The sequence below is a fragment of the Mobula birostris genome, chromosome 2 (assembly GCF_030028105.1).
Source record: "Mobula birostris isolate sMobBir1 chromosome 2, sMobBir1.hap1, whole genome shotgun sequence".
NCBI lineage: Eukaryota > Metazoa > Chordata > Chondrichthyes > Myliobatiformes > Myliobatidae > Mobula > Mobula birostris.
The window spans coordinates 40,057,215-40,077,604 of record NC_092371.1 but is presented as its reverse complement, the minus strand read 5'-3'; positions in this window follow the sequence as shown (position 1 = coordinate 40,077,604).

Below are 20,390 nucleotides of genomic sequence, written 5' to 3'. Positions count from 1 at the left end.
CCCTTGTCTCTATCTGATGGTGCTGTTTTGCCGGATGCAGTGGATATTTGATGCATGGGTCATTGTTTCTTTTTCTCCACTGATGCTCACGCTCTTGGGGGGTTTAATCAAGCTCTCCCTGACTGCATGTGTTCACAGGGCATTGGTGATGTGGGTCCTGCAGCCTGAAATGGTTCTGGAAACAGGACTGGTTTTCCAGCTGGTGATTTGGAGGGTCATTCCATAAGGCTATTGTCAACACGGAGGACCAAAGTGATGAGGCTTTTGAGGCTGGTAGGCATCTCCCAGTTAGACAGCTTGTCTTTCATGCACTCTGGGAGGCCATAATGGTAATGAGCCAGCAGCACTTCCTTATTTCAGCTGCAGTCCTCCCTGAGGATCCTGAATTCCATGGTGGAATCCAGCACTCAGCATGAGCCTTGACCTGGGTGAAGTATCCAATCTGCTGCCTTCCTTCAACTTCCTGGATAGTTGAAAACCTGGCGCATCTCAGTGGTGAATTCCTCGTACTTATTGCAGATGGTGGTTTTTTATTGTCCCATTTATTGATGGCCCAGGTCAAAATTAGCCCAGTCAACAAAGAGATGATGGGAGCAATCTTGGCTCAATCTATAGAAGACCGAGGTGGCTGCAGCTCAAAGTGCAAGACACAATAGGGTGGGAAGTTGCGATAGCGGGTTGGCGATCCATTGAAGCATTTGGGCACCAGAATCTGGGGTTCCAAGGGAGGAGGTTGATAGGCATGGAGTTTCTGTAATGAGTTAGAGAGTTGTTTGAGAGTGGTAAGCAGATGGTCAATGGCTTCCTGTTGCTTCTAGATCATGTGTGCCCATCGTCAGACGACTTCCTTTGAGGGAAACAAACTCTTCTGGGTCAATCGCTGGTTCACTCATCCTGTCGGGAATTGTACAGGAGGATTGACCCAAGTGCAGAGCAGCAGAGACAACTTAGCAGTGAGTAATCACGTTAATAATAAACTTCAAAATAATAAGCCATGAGGAGCCACAAGAGAGAACAGATACTGAACGCGACAAGACAACAGGGTAACTGAAGACTAGGAGCAACTGGTTGAGGCTGGTTGTTTCACATGAGTGAACAAGGATTGTGGATGAGAGCTGAGTTTAAATAGGCTGCAGGTGCTGAGTTGGAAATGAATGGCACTTAGCTGGAAGGTGCTTGTGCAGGCCTGACACTTGTGACATTTGCAGCACTTTAGGTGGTGACTCAGCCAAAATTGTTGCTGTTGTCTGTATTTATCTCATGGTGAGGACAATACCTGGATACTCTGTGATAGTCTGTGTAGCCAAATATTTGATAATACTCACTGTCAAATCTTATAGTAACAAGATACTTACATGTGGATTCATCAGAAAACTTTCAGAATCTTTTGGATCATGTGCCAGCACATCCAGGAGCTTGGAAAAAAACACGCTCAGAAATGTCAGTTTTCCCAGCTAGCGAATGGTTGATGTTTAGTATTGAAGGAGAATACATATATAGAGTACACAAATTAAACATTTCTTGTCTCATTGCTATTTATCCTGGCAGTGATGACGTGTGGCCAGGTGGTTAAGTTGTCGGTCTAGTGATCTGAAGGTTGCTAGTTCGAGCCTCAGCTGAGGCAGCATGTTGTGTCCTTGAGCAAGGCACTTAACCACACTGTACTCTGCGACGACACCGGTGCCAAGCTCTATCGACCCTAGTGCCCTTCCCTTGGACAACATCAGTGGTGTGGAGAGGGGAGACTTGCAACTGCCGGTCTTCCAAACAACCCTGCCCAGGCCTGCGCCCTGGAAACCTTCCAAGGCACAAATCCATGGTCTCACGAGACTAACGGATGCCTATTTTTTTTATCCTGGCATCTTTGAAATCTTTCTTAAGTCATTAGATTTTCTTTAGAAATGTAAGTTTTTAAACCATCCAGATTTTGAAGCTTTATTACACAGGTTTTGAACACACCAGATGCCCAGTCGAAGGCATGTATGGGCAGGCAGTGACAAGCTTTCTTTTAACAGCATCTTTTTTTAAAAAAATAGCATCTTTAATTATTTTGTTCTATCCAAGCAGATCCTTTCACACTTTTGGAACACTCAGTCACAGAAGAGCAGTGGGGGGAGTGAAATGAAAGGAGTATGGGAAAAAAATCAGATGAATCCATTAAATAGCACATTGCCCAGTATTTACTTAATCAATATTCCTGCATTTAAGTTTGATGACATTCATTCATTAATTTTACTACATTATTGCTTCCATTACATTATGCTAAAATTCTGTTGGAATGAATCTAAGTGAAACCGGATGCCAAAAAGTCAAATTCGTGGACCTAGATTTGCTGAGATTTGGCTTTCAATGCAAAGGGCCAATGAATAAGTCACAAATCTTTTATTCTAGAATGAGCAATAATGCCATAATGTTTGCAATTCTGGGAATCAAGCCTAATTTTTCAAATGTCCTATTTTTGTTCAAAATATTTCACAGCCACTTATGAGTGTTAGAAAACTGATAAGAAAATGATACAATTTTCAGGAAGAAGGAGATAAGTGTTGTGGATGACAAAAATAGTCTGTTTCTTTCCCTTACTGTTGTTAACTCTTCATGACAAAGCTCAGATGAATATTCATATTATTCATTTCCGACACTGCAAAGCTGTTTACAAGTGTGTGACAAGCCTTGCCACCTACCCTGCCTTTAAGCATTTTAATCAAAGTTGCACTGTAGGACTTACACCGAATTAAAAGACTCACATGGAATTTGTGCAGATTATGACATATGTTAAAAGTTATTGGGACTTCTGAAGTTTTGAATTACACCTTAGGCAAGTCAAGAAAAAAGGAGCTACAATTTCTTCAAGCCTTAAATAAGTAAGTGGTTCTCCAAATGTTTGCCTATAGCCATTGGTGTTTCTGTTGTGTCCTATTATCATTCCTTTAGACCTGCACATATGGTCATCTGCCATTATTCTAACTGATTCCAGGGGTCTGGAATGCAGCATGACCCCTAAGGGCTATTATAATGCAATCAGTAGGAATACTATATCCAGAGCCAGACTAGAATCAAAGGGTCAGCTAAAGCCAAGGATAAATTACAGCTGTTATAACGAAATCACCTTTTCACCCCAGGTTTAATATTCTTGTAATGTACTGTCATAACTCAGTTGGCTTGGCACATATGTCATTAATAAACAGATCTTGAAAAAATATAGGATGTTGTATAAACAAATATGAACAATGGAGGATATTCAAATATGTGCAAGAACATGGCCACACTGGACATACAAGAATTTATTGATTATATTATCCTACCAGTTAACCTTTAAAGTGCTTATCAGAGCATCAGCTGTTAAATGAGCATTACAGGGGTTAATAAAGTGCATGGGGTAGTGTAAGCTGCAAGAATATTAAAACTGGAATTATGTTTGTATGTCTGCTGTACGGTGCATACAAAATCTGCATCTACTGTAAAATAGCTAGAAAAAAAGTGAAGAAAAGACAAGTTATATTTTACTCTGATCGTCAGCTGAACATGACCTAAGAACTTGAAAGAGTGATACTTACTTTCCCCTATAGATTTGTATGACCTGTCATTTGGAATTCAGCTGTGGAATGCCAGGCCTGTGTGACCAGCTGACCACATATACAAGGTGCCCTCTAAGTGCCTGGTTCAACTCCATAACACCTTTTGTGCTTTCAGTTTGAAGCTTTTTGTGCCAGTAGTTCACATTAACATTGCGGAAAAAGCATACAACTAACAGAATTTGGAGGGCAATTTTCTCATAAACCGTCTGATAGTTTTGCCATCTGGTCAGAGCACAAAGACCTCATAAAAGAGGCCTAAGCAAGGTTACAAAGGTCAACTGCTCCCTAGGTCAGGGGCCAGAAAAGGTTCGTTATACTGGACTTTCCTGAAACTTGTCACCAAGAACTACTAACAAATTATTGGACTTTTTAAAACCAGGATGTAATTACATTTCATCTGAACAGTCTTTTTGTATATGCATCATTACAGGATAAATGAGAGTCAGAAACTCAACTGATTTCCAAAAATTAATTACATGTTTACACCCAAAAAGTGCCGTAGTTATCCTTACTCTGTCAGCTGCCACAATTTTGCCACTACTAGATCCTGAGAGGTGCCGGCCTGAAGTATTCTTTGCTTCTCTGTGGTACAGACCTCTGATCCTCAAATTCCCTGCGTACAGTAAATATTGACAGGCTACTCCACCAAGTTCCATATAGGCAGATGTATTTGTCTGCACAGGAGATCTGTAAATTAGATTCAGACCACCTATTTATTGAGCCACCTGAATTATAAAGAGATGTAGTGGCTTTTATTTCCTAGATTGACTCAGAGAGCATACACTGCCAGATTTGTCCTGCAGTAGAGCACTTTAATAGGGTCATTCTGGTGTGAACCTGGTAGCATAACAGGATGCTTGCGCTGCATGGATGAAAGAATATAATGAAACATAATTTAGTGCATTAACAATAAAAGTGTCACTTTGTTTCGAGACTTGCATAAAGTATGACTGACATCACTTGAGTGCTGTTCTAGCTGACTTCCACCTGCAGTAACATCATTTTCCCTTCTGGAATGTGTTGAAATACAAACATCCTGTTCTGGCAACTCAGTTCAGTCTTGAAGTTAGCAGCACGTCTATGATCAATTTTCATTTCATCCACAATACAGCCACTTGATGCTTACAGGAATCTTCATTTAAACATGGCTGAAACAAAATCTGTCTGTCTTCTGACCCTCTTTATCACTACTCTACAAGAATAGTTACCTTGAAGCTAATGACTATAACCAAGGTAACCAGCAATGTTGTCCATTTTACAATTAAAGTTCACTCTTAGACAAAATGGTAGGGTATGCTACCTTTGAATTTGTTTCTACTTGTTTCTTTTAATTTTTTTCTCTCTTGGAGAGTGGAGTGAAATAGATCAATTCAAAGGCTGATTAACACTCTGACAATCCACAGCATGAAGCCTCTTCCTTATTTGTGATTTTCTTTATACTAGCTGACAGAGCAGCTAGTTTGATACAGTGGGAATGTCTTGTGTGCTCTCACAATCTATGAAGGAACAGAATCATATTCCAAGAACGCAGTCAACCTTCGGAATATAATCTTAAGGTTTAGAGCTGCAGCTTTGGTCTGAGACTGCTTTGAAAAGAATTCAAATGTCTCACATTCTGAATGAAAAATGGGCTGCTATTATGGAGGCCAAAACTTGCTTCATTTGAGAGAACAAGAAAGAATGAAAGAACTTCAATTTACATAGTACTAATCACCACCTCTGCACATCCCAGAGTGCTTCACAGTCAAAGAAGTAGTTTGAAGTGCCATTTGGAATGAAGGGTTCAATTATTATTGTGTTCCTTTCACAGTAATACATACCTTGCTGTTATACGATTTTAAATTCTTTGTCCCACATATGCTAATTGCTTAAATAATCATAACATCACATGTTAGAACTTTGCTCTTTTCCGAGTTTCATCATAATTTTTGCTAATTATTCGTAGGTGCAGTTCACAATTTAACGACCCTTGATCTTTTCAGAGGGTTCACACTGCCTTTTCCTAAAGATAAAACTAACGGGTGAAGAGATTTTATGACTTTTTTTGGGGGGAAGGTCATTCAATTCACACAAAACTGTGTTGATCGTGATTATGAGTTATTTACAAAAAGTTGCAATCATGACCTTTTGATCCAATATGACATTAAATAATGAAAATTAACTGTGCACTTTTGTCATATCACTAGGTGCAGGAAAAACATCAACTAAATGAACCCTGAATGATGGTATATCATGACAAGTAGTGTCCAATGCTATTTTCTTAACTGATATCTGTGTAAACACTTCAAAACAGGCATAAAATCTGTCCTATTGACATTTATGTCAAAAACACAGGTATTTTCCCGATATTAGTTTCCCTAACAGCACAATGCCATGAGGACATCAAGTGTATTTGTATTGACACTAGCAGTATAGAAATGCATGCAAAGATAATGAAATTGACACATAAAAAATTGTAAGGTAAATATTAAAGCAAGGTAACATGGAAAAAGCATAAAGTTTGAATTAGGTACAACACCAGCTTTAACATGGACCTGGAAGTGGTCAGTAGAAAGCAATTTGGCATTTACAAAAAAAGTTCCCTTCAACAACTTTCATATAATGACCATTGATCTGATGGTGCCCTGACAGTTAATGGTTCTTTTCTTCAAATAAATCATTTTTCAAGAACTCAGACAGGAGTTTATTTTGACATTTTTTTCAATAAAGAATTATTTTACCTTACAAAATATTGATTCATACATATCTATCAGTCAGCCAGCCAGTCTGGCAATCTCTCCCTCAACTGAAGTCCATACAAATGCCCAATTTTTTCACTGAGACGTTGCTCAACCCCAGGCCAGTAGAAATGAGGGCAGCCAGTTATAAGCTAACCATAACTTCTACCAGGACTGACTTGGTTCCAATGGCTCACTTTTCTGCTGGCATCTGTAGAAGCCATCCGAATTATAAGAGGAGCCTGCAGCACAGCCCAGTATTTATAGAATTATATTTTATACTGGAGTAAGCAAGAATTGCCCAAACATTTTTCAACGATCTTTATGTCTTAAGCACACTATCTTCAAAAATCAGATTAGTTCTTAATGTATGGAATGACACTGATTTTTTCCAAGCCATTTGAAAACAACCATTGTTCAATTTGCTAAATAACTCATATTTGTTTCTGATATGGTTCAGTGATTGACTTGAATTTCACGTCCCACAACAAAGCATTAAGCGTAAAAATCTGAGCTGACATTTTACCGCAATAATGAAAGGACAGTTGCGCCATCACACAACAATGCACGCAAAGATGGATGTGCTGTCTGACTTGTTAAGTTCCTTCAGCGTTTTGTGTGTATTGCTTAAGATTTCCAGCATCTGCAGAATCTCTTGTGTTAATGAAAGGATGGTGTTAGTCCTTGTCCAAAGCGAGGTCTTTGCGAATTGATTTTAAACTGTATCTGCTTTAAAAGGTAGATGCAAAATATACCATTAAACAAAAAAAAAAACCTTTTCCTCAATGTGAAGTTATAAACACAATCCTGAAATAGTGGTGGAGGCATCAGCTAAAGCTTCAGAATCAGAATCAGGTTTATTATCACCGGCATGTGACGTGAAATTTGTTAACTTAGCAGCAGCAGTTCAATGCAATACCTAATCTAGCAGAGAAAAAAAATAATAATAAGTAATAATAATCATAAATAAACAAGTAAATCAATTACAGTATACGTATATTGAATAGATTTTTAAAAACATACAAAATCAGAAGTACAGTATATTAAAAAAGTGAGGTATTGTCCAAAGGTTCAATGTCCATTTAGGAATCAGATGGAAGAAGCTGTTCCTGAATCGCTGAGTGTGTGCCTTCAGGCTTCTGTACCTCCTACCTGATGGTAACAGTGAGAAAAGGGCATGCCCTCGGTGCTGGAGGTCCTTAATAATGGACACTGCCTTTTTGAGACACTGCTCCCTGAAGATGTCCTGGGTACTTTGCAGGCTAGTACCCAAAATGGAGCTGACTAGCCTTCTGCAGCTTCTTTTGGTCCTGTGCAGTAGCACACCCGCCCCCCCCCCGCCATACCAGACAGTATGCAGCCTGTCAGAATGCTCTCCACAGTACAATTATAGAAGTTTTTGAGTGTATTTGTTGACATAGCAAATCTCTTCAAACTCCTAATGAAGTGTAGTTGCTGTCTTGCCTTCTTTATAACTACATCGATATGTTGGGACCAGGTTAAATCCTCAGAGATCTTGACACCCAGGAACATGAAACTGCTCACTCTCTCTACTGCTGATCCCTCTATGAGGATTGGTATGTGTTCCTTCATCTTACTTTTGCAGAGAACATCACTGTCATTGGATTAACCACCAGAGACTACAAATCCAAATACGACCAGGAAGCAGACAAGCTACTGTCCTGGTGAAAACACAACAATGTGAAATGCAATGCCCTCAAAACAGTGGCGATCCACATCAATGTCAGGAGAAATGTTTCTGAAGATGGAAAAGTAGAAGGACAGAAAATTCTACACTGCGATCATGAAGGGCACTCTCACTTCAGCCAATACTGTCTAGCTTGGTGCAGCTTCCCCTCACAATATATGAAAACTACAGCAAACTAACTGACAGGTCAGCAGATGGCTACAGCCTAACGTCATTGCTGAGCATGTATACATCTGGGACAAATAAGCGGGCAGGATAAAATCATTACGGACACTACATGCCCTGCAAACTGTCTTTTCCAAAAGCTTCCTTCTAGTAAGTGCTATAGGACTATTAAAACCAAAACATCACACAAGCAGTGAATCAAGCAAATCCAAACTGCAAAGTATCAGACAGGACACTATATGCAATTAAACGATTGAACTTTATAAATCTTAATCTGACTATAGGGTTAGTAAAGAAAATAAAAAGAAAAAGGGCCCATTTTAATGGAAAAGTCTAATGTGCACGTTGAAGCTCATGGATTCGTCCGTTCATCCCCATCGAACTCATCCGAGCGTTATTGACCTTTGGATCTTCGCTCCTAGTCCACTCCATCTGGTGGTCTACCAACTCTCTTCACTCACATTAGAGAGGCCATTACATTAGCACTGAAACCTTACAGCACGTTACATGTACATTAAGCTCTAACTTATTTTATATAAATTCTTTATTCTTTATAATTGTTGAATATTTTTGCTTGTGTTGCATGCTATGCCAACACACCACAGGAAATTCCAAATACATGTAAATGTATATGGCGGGTAAAGCTGATCTTTGATCCTTGATATGTCATACCTTTAATATACCATTAATAAAATAGAGGATTTTGAATGAGTACACAGAGATATGCAGGACATTAATAGGCATGAAGGCCCTTTGTTTGAACAAAGATTGGAAAAACTATGAGTATTCTCCTTAGAGTAGCAACAGCTGATGAATGGTCCTAACAAAAATAACCAAGGTGCTATATCTGTACTGACGCGAGAGAGAAAGAGTATTCCCTCTGATGTCAGTCAGTTCATGGAGGTCTTGGATCAATGGAGAATAGATGAGGAAAATGGAAAAATATTTGCTGAGAGAATTGTTGGGAAATAAATTACTTTATCTTAAGAGGGATTTCCATGACTTAAAAAACGGTTTGGATAATTACTTTACATTGAACCCCAAAATTAGAGACAAAGTGTATGATTATGAGACCAATCAAGACAAATGCAGACATAATGGCCTATTGGCTCCTTTGTGAAACATTTTAGTAATTGAAATATCCTTGAACATTGATTCATTGTATCATTTCAGGGTTAGATTCCCTCCCCAGCTGTGCCAAATGCCTGCTTAAGCAATTGTGCATCTAGTTGTCAGAAATGGCCACCTTGTTGGCTAAAACTATTTCAGAGCATAATTACCACCCTGACTAAAGATGAGAGCATATTTGTCGGCTTGTTTTATGGATTCATGTATACCAAATATTGTACAATGCAAGCTCCAGCTACTCAGTTGTTAGGCTGCAAACTGATAAACCAATCAGGAGAAAGTTTCTGTTTGGTAACACCGATGGGATATGGAATGGATTGGAAAATGTCCAAATGATAGCTTGGTTGTTGGCTCATTTGATTGATTATGGGTAAGGTCCAAGAGGATATTCAGCTATTCTAATAAGAAATGTGGGAATGTTGCAGAATAAGGAAAAAATGTGGGCCCTTGGACCATCACTGTATTAATTACTTCTAAGATAAATAGATATTAAATATCTTAAACTTGAACTGCTTTAAAGTGCTGTTAGTAGCGGTTGCTAATGCATTGCACTCCAGTCGATCAAGAATGTATGGGCATTTTACCTATGGCTGTTCTGAGTAATGATCTTGTAGACACCCGTATCATACTAAATACCTTCCAGTTAGTATATCGTGCTGTTTCAAAGGTTAAAGGGCTTCACAGAAATCACATGTTAATTTAAACTTTATGTTGCTTTATTTAACCTGATCCTTCAGTTAATTTGAACGTCCATGAACTCCAAGAGTGACCATACATTTAACACTTTTACTGGGCTGTTGTCATGGTGTTTGTTGCGCCTATTTACTGTACCACAGAATTGTTTCAAACGGCTGTCTTGTAAAAAAAAACATGCCACTTTCTAGTGACAGTAAAGCTGAGACACACAGGCTGGAAGGTCTAATGTTAGAAGAGTGTAGGGGCACACAAGTGGGCTTCAGTGACCCAGGAGCCCAGTTAAAATACATCAACCCTTCCTTGCTATGTACTGACGCCTACTGGAAAAGGGTGGACCTATGTGAACATCAGCTGAGAACAAAATTAATTCAGGTATGATGCTCCACATTATTGAATAGCACATCAAGATTCAAGGAGTTTAAGTTAATTCTCAGGTAGCAATGCCCAAGTGAGGCTTTGATCCTACTCCAGGCTACTCCAGGGTTTGGATATGAGGACTCAATGTTGGTCCAGAATGCCATTGTTCACTTAAACTGTTTGCATGATTTGTATTTTTTTTCTTTCTCTTGCGCATTGGGTGTTGGTCTTTTATTTTTATTTTTTATTTTTTTTTAAATTGGGTTTTTTTTCAGGTTTCTTGCTTTACAGCTACCCGTGAGCAAACAGACCTCAAGGTTGTATAGTTTATACATTCTTTGATAATAAATGAATCTCGTGTCTTGAATCTTGAATCCTCTTCCTACCATGTCATTAACATTTCAGAATCAAGGAATCACAAGTCCCATCACCAGCTGACCCTGGGCTATTTTCCAAACTGCTGCAATCCCACCAGTGCTGAGTAGAAGTTCCAGGGGGATTTAGTGAAAGGGAGACATGGCTGAATTTAACAATTTGACCTCAGCATTTTATTTATAAAATTAGTGATAATAGGTATGTCAAAAAGCCATCATAAACAAGTACTGGTATCATCAGACATACAGTAAGCATGGAGAGTCCGTGCTAAACAGATTGACAGGTAAGTGCAATATTTCCCATTTCATGTATTTGATATTTTAAAATGAAAATAAAACAATGATATGGAAATGATGTTATAATGGTTTCTTTGCAATTATTTTTCTTTCTGAATCAATGGTGCTCAACAACTGGATTAGAAATAGCATGCTTCATTAAACCCTTAAACGGTGACAAAGAATGATACATTTTAAGGAGTGTCAAGTTTCATCGGAAGAGTTGTGAACACATCCTAAATCTTTATGCTCCATTAAGCAGTGGCAATCCAAGTAATTCTCAGTCCTCCAACCAATTAATATCTTCAAGGACACATTCTTTAACAAATGACAAGAGGATTTGAGTTACGCCTGTTGAAGAATTAATTCTTCTTTCTCTTCATTGGAAAACTAATTGGGAAATGCAATGAAAGATCTGATGAAAGCTGAGATTTGCCATTTATTCATTTTGCTGAGACAGATTACTGATGTCTGACTAAAATCCATCTTGAGCAGTGTTATATGCCCTTGCAGTGTATAGGAAATTAGGATCAAAATTGGCTGTGTGAACGGAAACGTATGGAAACAGATATCTCTATTGATAAGCCTAAAATTGTCAAATCCCATACACTGGTGTATTGTCCAAAGCAATTTATGAATGACAAATTATTTAAAAAATATTAAAATATTTAATGTTAACTTTAAATTTTTGAAAGTAAATTCAAAATTTATTGTTGTGTTTTAATTGGGTTCTGTAGAGGAATGGCCAGATCTATAGCAAAGGAAATTATATATGAGCTCAGTTTGAAACAAATCCAATTGTGAATGGATATTTAGCTCTAGTGATTTTCCACATGTCCTTCCTGATTGCATCTTTTAATCTTGTAATGGAACTTGGTTGGAGGTTGGAGATTTGTGTTCTAGGATTACCCAAGACACACCTCTACCAGCTTCTCAATTTAGCCAGACTTCTAGTTGATGGCAGTTATAAGAACAAAGTTATTTTCATTAAATCCTTTAATATTGATAAAGGATGATATATTTAGAGGTATATCAGGTCTTTAAAATCAAAAGGAGCAGCATGACCACATTGCAATAGACATGAAGTAACAGATCTAGAGCTAACTTTCTCAGCAAATTGCATTCAGTGCTCCCCCAGTATGAAGCTCACTTCTGTTCCTCATAGAAATTACAAAAGCTGAGAAATTTCAACCTCCAGGACTCTCATATGCAACGTCTTCAGTATTTAATATTGCCATCTTATAATGCACCAGCTCACTGCATTATAAGTGTAATTAAGCTAACATTTTAATCTGCCATTAGAAAATCAAACTTGAAAATTTCAAATGATTTTGCAGTAGATTAGATCCCTGTACCAGAGTTTTTGGAAACATTTTAATTTCTGGTTAGAAATGGGAGTGGAAGAAGCTGAAGATGGTGCCAGAGTTTTTTGTGGACCCGGGCGACTTCTTCCAGTTCATCTGCAAAACAATTTAATTCTCTTCTTCCCATACCTCATTTTTCTTTTTCATGGTGGCTGGGGTCCTGCCAGAGTCTGTAATCTACAGCTGCAGATAATATTATGGTTCTTCACAGGCAGTGGGTTCTATCTCCTGGAACTCGCCAAGCGCCTGATGTTCAATATCTCCAGGTGCGGCCTAGAAGATGTGCATCTTCTGGGTTCAAAACAGTGAGCTGTTGGTCTCCCTTCTTGCTATGGCGGACATGATATCTCTCTCTCCCTCGCTAGTGAGAGAGAAAGAGAGAACCTGTCTGAGATTTCAAAGTGTTGAGATGAACAGCAGTTTTTGATGGACTCTAGATTCTGTTCTCTAGAGGCTTGCAAGGTGGGTGGTGAGGGTTGATTATTTTGCTGGAGCAGGTGGAGGAGAGGGAGGGAGGAGGGTTGATGCTTTTACTGCTGCTTGTGCGTGGGAGGGAAAGGGGGGCTTTGGGGTTCTAATGCTTTCTGTCATTCATTCTTTGGGGTTTTTTCTGTTTCATGGATGTCTTCAAAAAGCATTTTAGATTGTATATTCTATATATTCTCTGCTACTAAATGGAACAATTGAACCATTGAATTATTCAAGCAATAGCTTACTGTAGTAATAAGCCTACACAGACATCAGTACCTGTGACCAAATAAACGAATGCAACAATGCAATACTAAACCACGTGGTAGGAGATCTCAGTTGTGTATCTTGGACATAGCTACCCTGATCACTTTTGGCTCGGGTAATAACTGGTCCCAACACATGTAAACTAGGGCCAGGGAAGATGAGGAAAATATCAATCACTGGATTATTCCCTACTGATCTCTACTAAGAAGTAAACAAGCCTCATAAGCAAGTTGTCTTTTTTAACTCAAGAAAACCTTATATTCAAGGCTGTCGATTCAACTCTAACCCCAGAAAGACAAATTGGTGGAGAAGCTAGATTTGGCTGGAGAAACATTTACCTAACCAGCAATTAACAAAGGTAACCAAATCTAGACTGACATCAAAAGTCCCTGAAACATTCATCCAGAGCTGGAGATCACTTCTTCCTGGAAAAGGCTAACCCTGTCCACAGAGTCTTTAACAAATAGCCAGCCCAATACCTGACCTAAACATAGAGGGACCAAGGGAGGCGATGGCTGCAGAGAGAGAGAGAGAGAGAGAGGTGGTGCATTGAGGAAAGGGTGGGTTGGAGGAAGTAAGAAGGGTGCAGAGAGAAGATAGAGGTGAGGAGAAGAGAGGATAGGAGGAGGAGGAGGAGGAAGAGGAAGAAGATAGAGCGGGACAAAAAAACAATACAGTGTTACAGTAAGTAATGCCACAGCCTTGCACCATCAGTAACATGGGTTCAATCCTGACCTTTGGTGTAGCTGTGCAGAGCTTGCACATTTTACCCGTGACAGAATGACTTTCCCCTGGGTGCTGTAGTTCCTTACTATATCCCAAGAATTTTTGGGTTAATTGGTTGCTGTAAGATTACCTCCAGGGTAGATAGATGGTGTGAAAATGGGTCACAGGAAAATAAGGGGTGGGTCAAATAAATCCGAGAGCTGTCATCGACTAGGTGGGACGTATGACCTCTTTGTCAGTGATAGAGAAAATTATAGTGTGCATTGGGAAGAAACGAGATTGAGCCAGTGGATGTAAAGAGAGAGGAGTAGGAAAGGGGACAGGCAATTACAGAAAAGATGACAAATGATCATCGTAAAGGGAATAGAGGAGGAGGGAATGTGGATAGCAAGGAAGGAAAGATAATAGTGAATGGTAGACCAAGGCTTGGGTGGGTGGAAAGAAGGGGGAGAGTGCAACAACGTGAGGGAATGGGGAGGGAAAAGAGTAGGAAGAGGAGATATAAGGCAGAGATGAAGAGGAAAGAAGGAAGGGTATTAAAAGATTTGCCATAGTCCCATGCAATGCAGCAGATTAAATAAATTCAACTCTGCATTCAAAAGACTGATGAGTGCATGTTTACAGTTAATGTTTATTCCTTTCACAGGTGCCATCAATCGCTAACAGCTAATTTGTTGATAGGAATAAAAGGAAATTACATCAGTACATACGCTTTGCAAATCAACTGTACTACACGAGAACACTTAATATCATTTTGTAGCACAAGAGATGCAAACATTGTTATGTTGCTTCCCATGGTATTCAACTGAATTGAGTACTTAAAGGATGAACACTCATTCTATTCCTCCAGGTCATGGCTGGACAGATCACTGAATCTCTGAAGCTTAAAAGTCTCAAGTTCAAATGTATTAGTCTCTTTGTATCCTTCCCAGGTCTACACTGGGTTATTGGCTTACATTTCATTTCAGGGCTCAGAGCTTGAATCAAAGTCTGGCTGATGTGATGAAAGCCTCCTTCTTCCAAAACCACTGAGTTGATCTGCATCCAAATAACAATTTCACAGTGTAGCAATATTTGTCCTTTAGCTAACAAAATAAGATGATCCATTGTCCATTCATCCCTCGTCAGTAATCTCCCTCCTGGTACTTATCCCTGCAAGTGGCCAAAGTACTATGCAATATGATTCATCTTGTCACCTTCTAATCAGGGGTCCAAACAGTCCTTTCAAGTTAGGCAACATTTCTCCTGGAAATCTTCTAGGGTCGTCTATTGTGTCCAGTACTTCTGATGTGTTCTCTTCTGCATGGCTGAGATCTGTCACAAATTGAGGGACTGCTCTGGCGAGCACCTCAGCTCCACCCACAGAAACAAACCAAACAATTTAATTATGATTCCCATTCCCGTTCTGACACGTTGGCCCTTTTCCTCATCTGGTGCCATAATGAGGTCACCTTCAGGGTGGAGGAACAACACCATCTATTCCATTTGGATAACCTCCAACCTGAATGCATGAATATCGATTTCTCCTTCTGGTATATAAAAAAGATATTCCCTTCCCCACCTCTCTTTTATTCCCCACTCTGAACCCTTACCTCTTCCTATCTGCCTATCACCTCCCTCTGGTGTCATTCCTCCTTTTCTTTCTCCAATGGTCAACTTTCCACTCATATCAGATTCCTTCCTCACCAACCCTTTACCTTTTCTACCCACCCATCACTTTCTAGGTACTCTCCTGCCCCACCTCTCACCTCTTTATTCTGGCAACGCCCCCCACCACCTCCACCTTCCTTTCCTGTCCTGAAGAACGGTCCTGGTCTGAAACATTGACTGTTTCCATTGATTTCCATTGATGCTGCCTGACCTGCTGATTTCCTTCAGCATTTGTCAGGGGTAAGTTTTTTTTACACAGAGACTGGTGATTCTGTGGAATGGGCTGCCGGTAACGGTGGTGGAGGTGGATACGATAGGGTCTTTTAAGAGACTTTTGGATAGGTTCATGGAGCTTAGAAAAATAGAGGGCTATGGGTTACCCTCGGTAGGGACATGTTTGGCACAATTTTGTGGGCCGAAGGGCCTGTATTGTGCTATAGGTTTTCTATGTTTCTATGTTTCATTTTGTGTTACGTTAGTTTGGATTTCCAGAATCTGCAGAATTTCTTGTGTTTATAAAATGATCAGTATTGTAGTCTTACCAACAGAAACATGACATCAAAATCACAACTATAATTCCATTTCAAAGCTAAATTAGTTATAAATTAGTTCCATTGTTTACTGTTCTGTTCACCACACTATAAGCAGGATGTGATTAAGCCACCGAAAGTCCAAAAAAGATTTTGTTTGATAGGCGAGGTTTATTTTTTGCCTGGAGCTGATGGGTGAATAATAGAGGTATATAGAATTAGGAGAGGCACCGCTGGGGTGGATAGCCAGTGTCTGTTTCCCATCATTCAAAGGTTTAAGCTGAGAGGAAGGAGTTTTAAAGGGGATCTGGGAGGGTTACATTTTTCACACAGGCAGTGGGTGGTATCTGAAATGAGCTGCCGGAGAAGGTGATGGAGGCAGAACCATGACAACATGTAAGAGGCATATTGACTGGTACCAGGAGCAAGGCCTAGAAGGATGTGGAATCAATTTCGGCAAGTGAAAACATGTGGAAACAAGATGCTCAGCATAGATGTTCGGTGCCAAAGGGCTTGACTCTACTGTATGCTGTAGCACTCAATTGGTAAAGCTTCATATGATGTTCTCAGTTTATGAAAGGCATGGTATCCATCTTCATTTTTACTGACTTCAACTTAGCAATCTACATCTGCGTGTACGAGCCCACTAACAAACTGCTTACAAGACAAATTCTACCGTTCATACCCATTGGATTTTTAAAAATATTGTCATAATAAACAGCATTTATGTAATGCCTTCAGAACAGCCAAAGCATGGCATCACTGCAGTTGACCAAAGCTTAGCCTAGAGGTAGGTTATAAGAACAGTTCTTAAAGGAAAACAGAGATAGATAATTCCAGAGTATGGGTCTTTGGAAAACTTGAGGATAGTGGAATAATTTGGTTTAGGGATGCTCAATAGATGACAATTACTTGAGTGCAAATACTTCATGAAGTTTAAGAGGCTGAAGAAGATTGTCGTGACATAGGGGGAGCAGCACCATGGAGGGAATTGAAAAGTCAAAATGAGTATATCAGAACTGAATTGTAGCTTAGACAGGATTACATTCATCAAGTGCACAGAGGATGGCAGTATGGGGTTTTATAGAAAGGAAAAACAGGGCACACAGTTACAGAACAAAACGAAATATTAACTAAAGAAGCACACACAAATTGTTGGAGCAATTCAACAGGTCAGGCAGCAACTATGGGAAAGAGTAAACAGTCGATGTTTCAGGCTGAGACCCTTCTTCCGGACTGAGAAAGAAGTGGGAATATGCCAGGATAAAAAGGTTGGGTGGGTGGGGGTGTTGAAGGGGAAAGAGGCCAGCTGGAAGGTAATAGGTAAAGCCGGGTGGGTGGGAAAGATCAAGAGCTGGAGAAGGAAGAATCTGAAAAGAGAGGAGAGTGGACAATAGAAGAAAGGGACCCAGAGGGCAGTAATAGGCAGGTGAGAAGAAGTGAAACATCAAAGTGGGGAATAAAGCCAGTTCAGTTAACAAAACCAGTTCAGCTGGGAATAAAACTAAGCAAAGAATTGCATTTAACAGGACATAATATGTTAAAGTTCAAGTGCAGTGACAAGTTCATAGAGAGATTACCAAATCTTCTGTTTGACATTTCAAAACAATAAATATGTAACATCAGCAAAACATGTCAGAAATGTTATGGTCTGATTATACACGGTCAAGAGGAATAACATATTTCTCATCAATGCAACAACTTCTCTGTACATATAAAGCTGATATCATTGGACCTAAAGTCAGAACGAAAACCTAATCATCAACCATTTCATAAAAATAAAATGATTTTGCTATCCACCTTACTACAACTGCTCACCAAGTCTAATTCGAAAGATAATGCAATAATAATTTCCATTCATCCCTTTATCTATTATCTCTTTGTGTGGCAAAAAGCCACTGATACCTTCTTTGTTTATATAATTGACTGAATTATCCTCCCAGCATGCCCTCTTCAGTCTGTCTGCAGAGGGAATGTATTACAACCTCTCTTCAGCTGCACCACAACAGAAATGTATTAGCCCAACCCAGCTGGATGACACAATCAGTGAATAGGATGCACAGATGTTATTGGTAGGCTTAATATCCTTTGATACATCAAACTCTTTATCCTTGCTCTCCTGATGGCACAATGAGTTTATTCAGAGTGACTGAGCTGTAAGGTACTTTTATGCCAACATTTAGTTCTTCAGATCTCATTTTGAAAGGCCAGCATTTGAGCATTGACTCAGTATTGAATCTAGTTCTTCATCCTGGCTAAAGAACTGATGAACTTAGCTTTTACTGCTGCTTTAATAAATGAGCCAGATTTACAGGGATCTGGCTTACCAGTCTTGGCTGCCTAAATTGAATTCAACGAACAAGCGTGTCTACTGGATTCAGTGATTGCAGATATTGCTAATCTCAGATAAGGCATTTTTAGGCATTCAACACCATTGCACTGTGGTGGACAGAGCTTATCAAAACTGAGAAATACTATCACAACCTCTACTGATCCAGAAGGCAAGTCCATAAATATGATTAACTATCGGGCTTGTTTAGGAATCTTTCTATGATGAATAGCTATATGAAGTTTTACAAGAATTATTGCTCAAATTAGTGTTTTCTCACAAGGATGGTTTGCATTGCTGCTGCGTACTTGGAAGATTATGTAAATCAGAGATGCTGAGGCTGCTGGAAGTAAGGACACTTGGCTCTAGACTTTATTACAACTTTGGCCCAAAGCATGGACACAATCATTGAATTTCCATGGAAAAATCCAAGTGAGTGCCCTTGGCAGTAAGGCAGAATTTGAGATAGTGCAGCTTGGGAAAAACAAGAATAGAGGAGGGAACATTCTTTCCATTTGTGAATGTCATCATTCACACAACGGAAGTTGGTTGTGGACCCAAAGGTCCAGTCTCAGCCTAACAATGTCACTGCATGGGACACACATAAAAGTTGCTGGCGAACGCAGCAGGCCAGGCAGCATCTATAGGAAGAGGTACAGTTGACATTTCGGGCCGAGACCCTTCGTCAGGACTAACTGAAAGAAGAGCTAGTATGAGATTTGAAAGTGGGAGGAGGAGGGGGAGATCCGAAATGATAGGAGAAGACAGGAGGGGGAGGGATGGAGCCAAGTCCGAAATGATAGGAGCATGGGTCTGTGAGGACTGTGTCTGTCCTTGATACATCAATAACATTCCTTCCATCATTGGATAGAAGTGGTTTAGTCACTGTCGACAGTACGCTGCTCAACGCCATTTACAAATTTTCAGCAAATTAAACAATCCACGTCTGGCTGCAGCAAAACCTAGACAACATTCAGGCATGGACTAATAATTGGCAAGTAAATTATGTGCTACAGTATGCCAAGCAATGGCGACCTCCAACAAAAAGGTTTGCAACTTAGATTTGACATTTAACAGCAGTACCAGTGTTAAGACTTCCCTTATTAGAATCTTGAAGTGCTCATTGATCTGACTGGTTATTATACAGTTAAAAGTTCATGATAGAAGATGAGTATTCTGAAGTGAGAGATTCAATTCCCAATTCCCCAAAACCTGCCAACAAGGCACAAGCCGGGAATGTGATAAAATCCTCTCCACTTGCCATAAATGAATGCAACTTGAACAGGAAGAAGACAACGTCAACTAAGAATGAACTATTTATTTAATGGAACTATCAACCTAAACATTCAACATCTCCGACATTGAAGCGCCTGGGAACCACCGAGTCAGTGGCAAATCATAATAGGCAATGTGTACATTCTGCAAAAGAATAAAACAGGAACTGATATTTTCACGAATGCCTGTGTTCTTTTATTCTTCTCAATAAACACGTAGGTTCCATAACAAGATCTTGGCGTGCATGCTTGAAAGATCCCAGAAAGTAGCAGGTTCGGGAGATAAAATAGCAAACAGGGCAACAAAAATGGAGTATGACTCCAGTTTGTGTTTTTCAGGTCACCACATGACAGGAAGGATTAAGCAGCAATAGAGTAGGGTAGGTGCAGAGGAAGTTTATAACACAGAACATAGAACAGTATAGCACAGCATAGGCTCTTTGATCCATGAAGTTCTGTCAATGTATATAAACCTACTCCACAATCAATCTAACCCTTCCCTCCTATGCAGCCCTAATCATGTATTTTTCTTACATCCCTGTGCTTACATCCACTAGGAGTCTCTTAAATGTCTCTATTGTATCGTTCTCTACCACCACCCCCAGCCGTGTGTTGTAGGCACCCACTGCTCTCTGTGTGAAAGAAAAAAAACCCTCTGACATTTCCCTTAAGCTTTTCTCTACTCACCTTAATTGGATATCGTCTGGTATTGGCCATTGCTACCTTGGGAAATGGTGCTGCTGGCCACTGTGTCCATACCTCTCATAATCTTATACACCTATATCA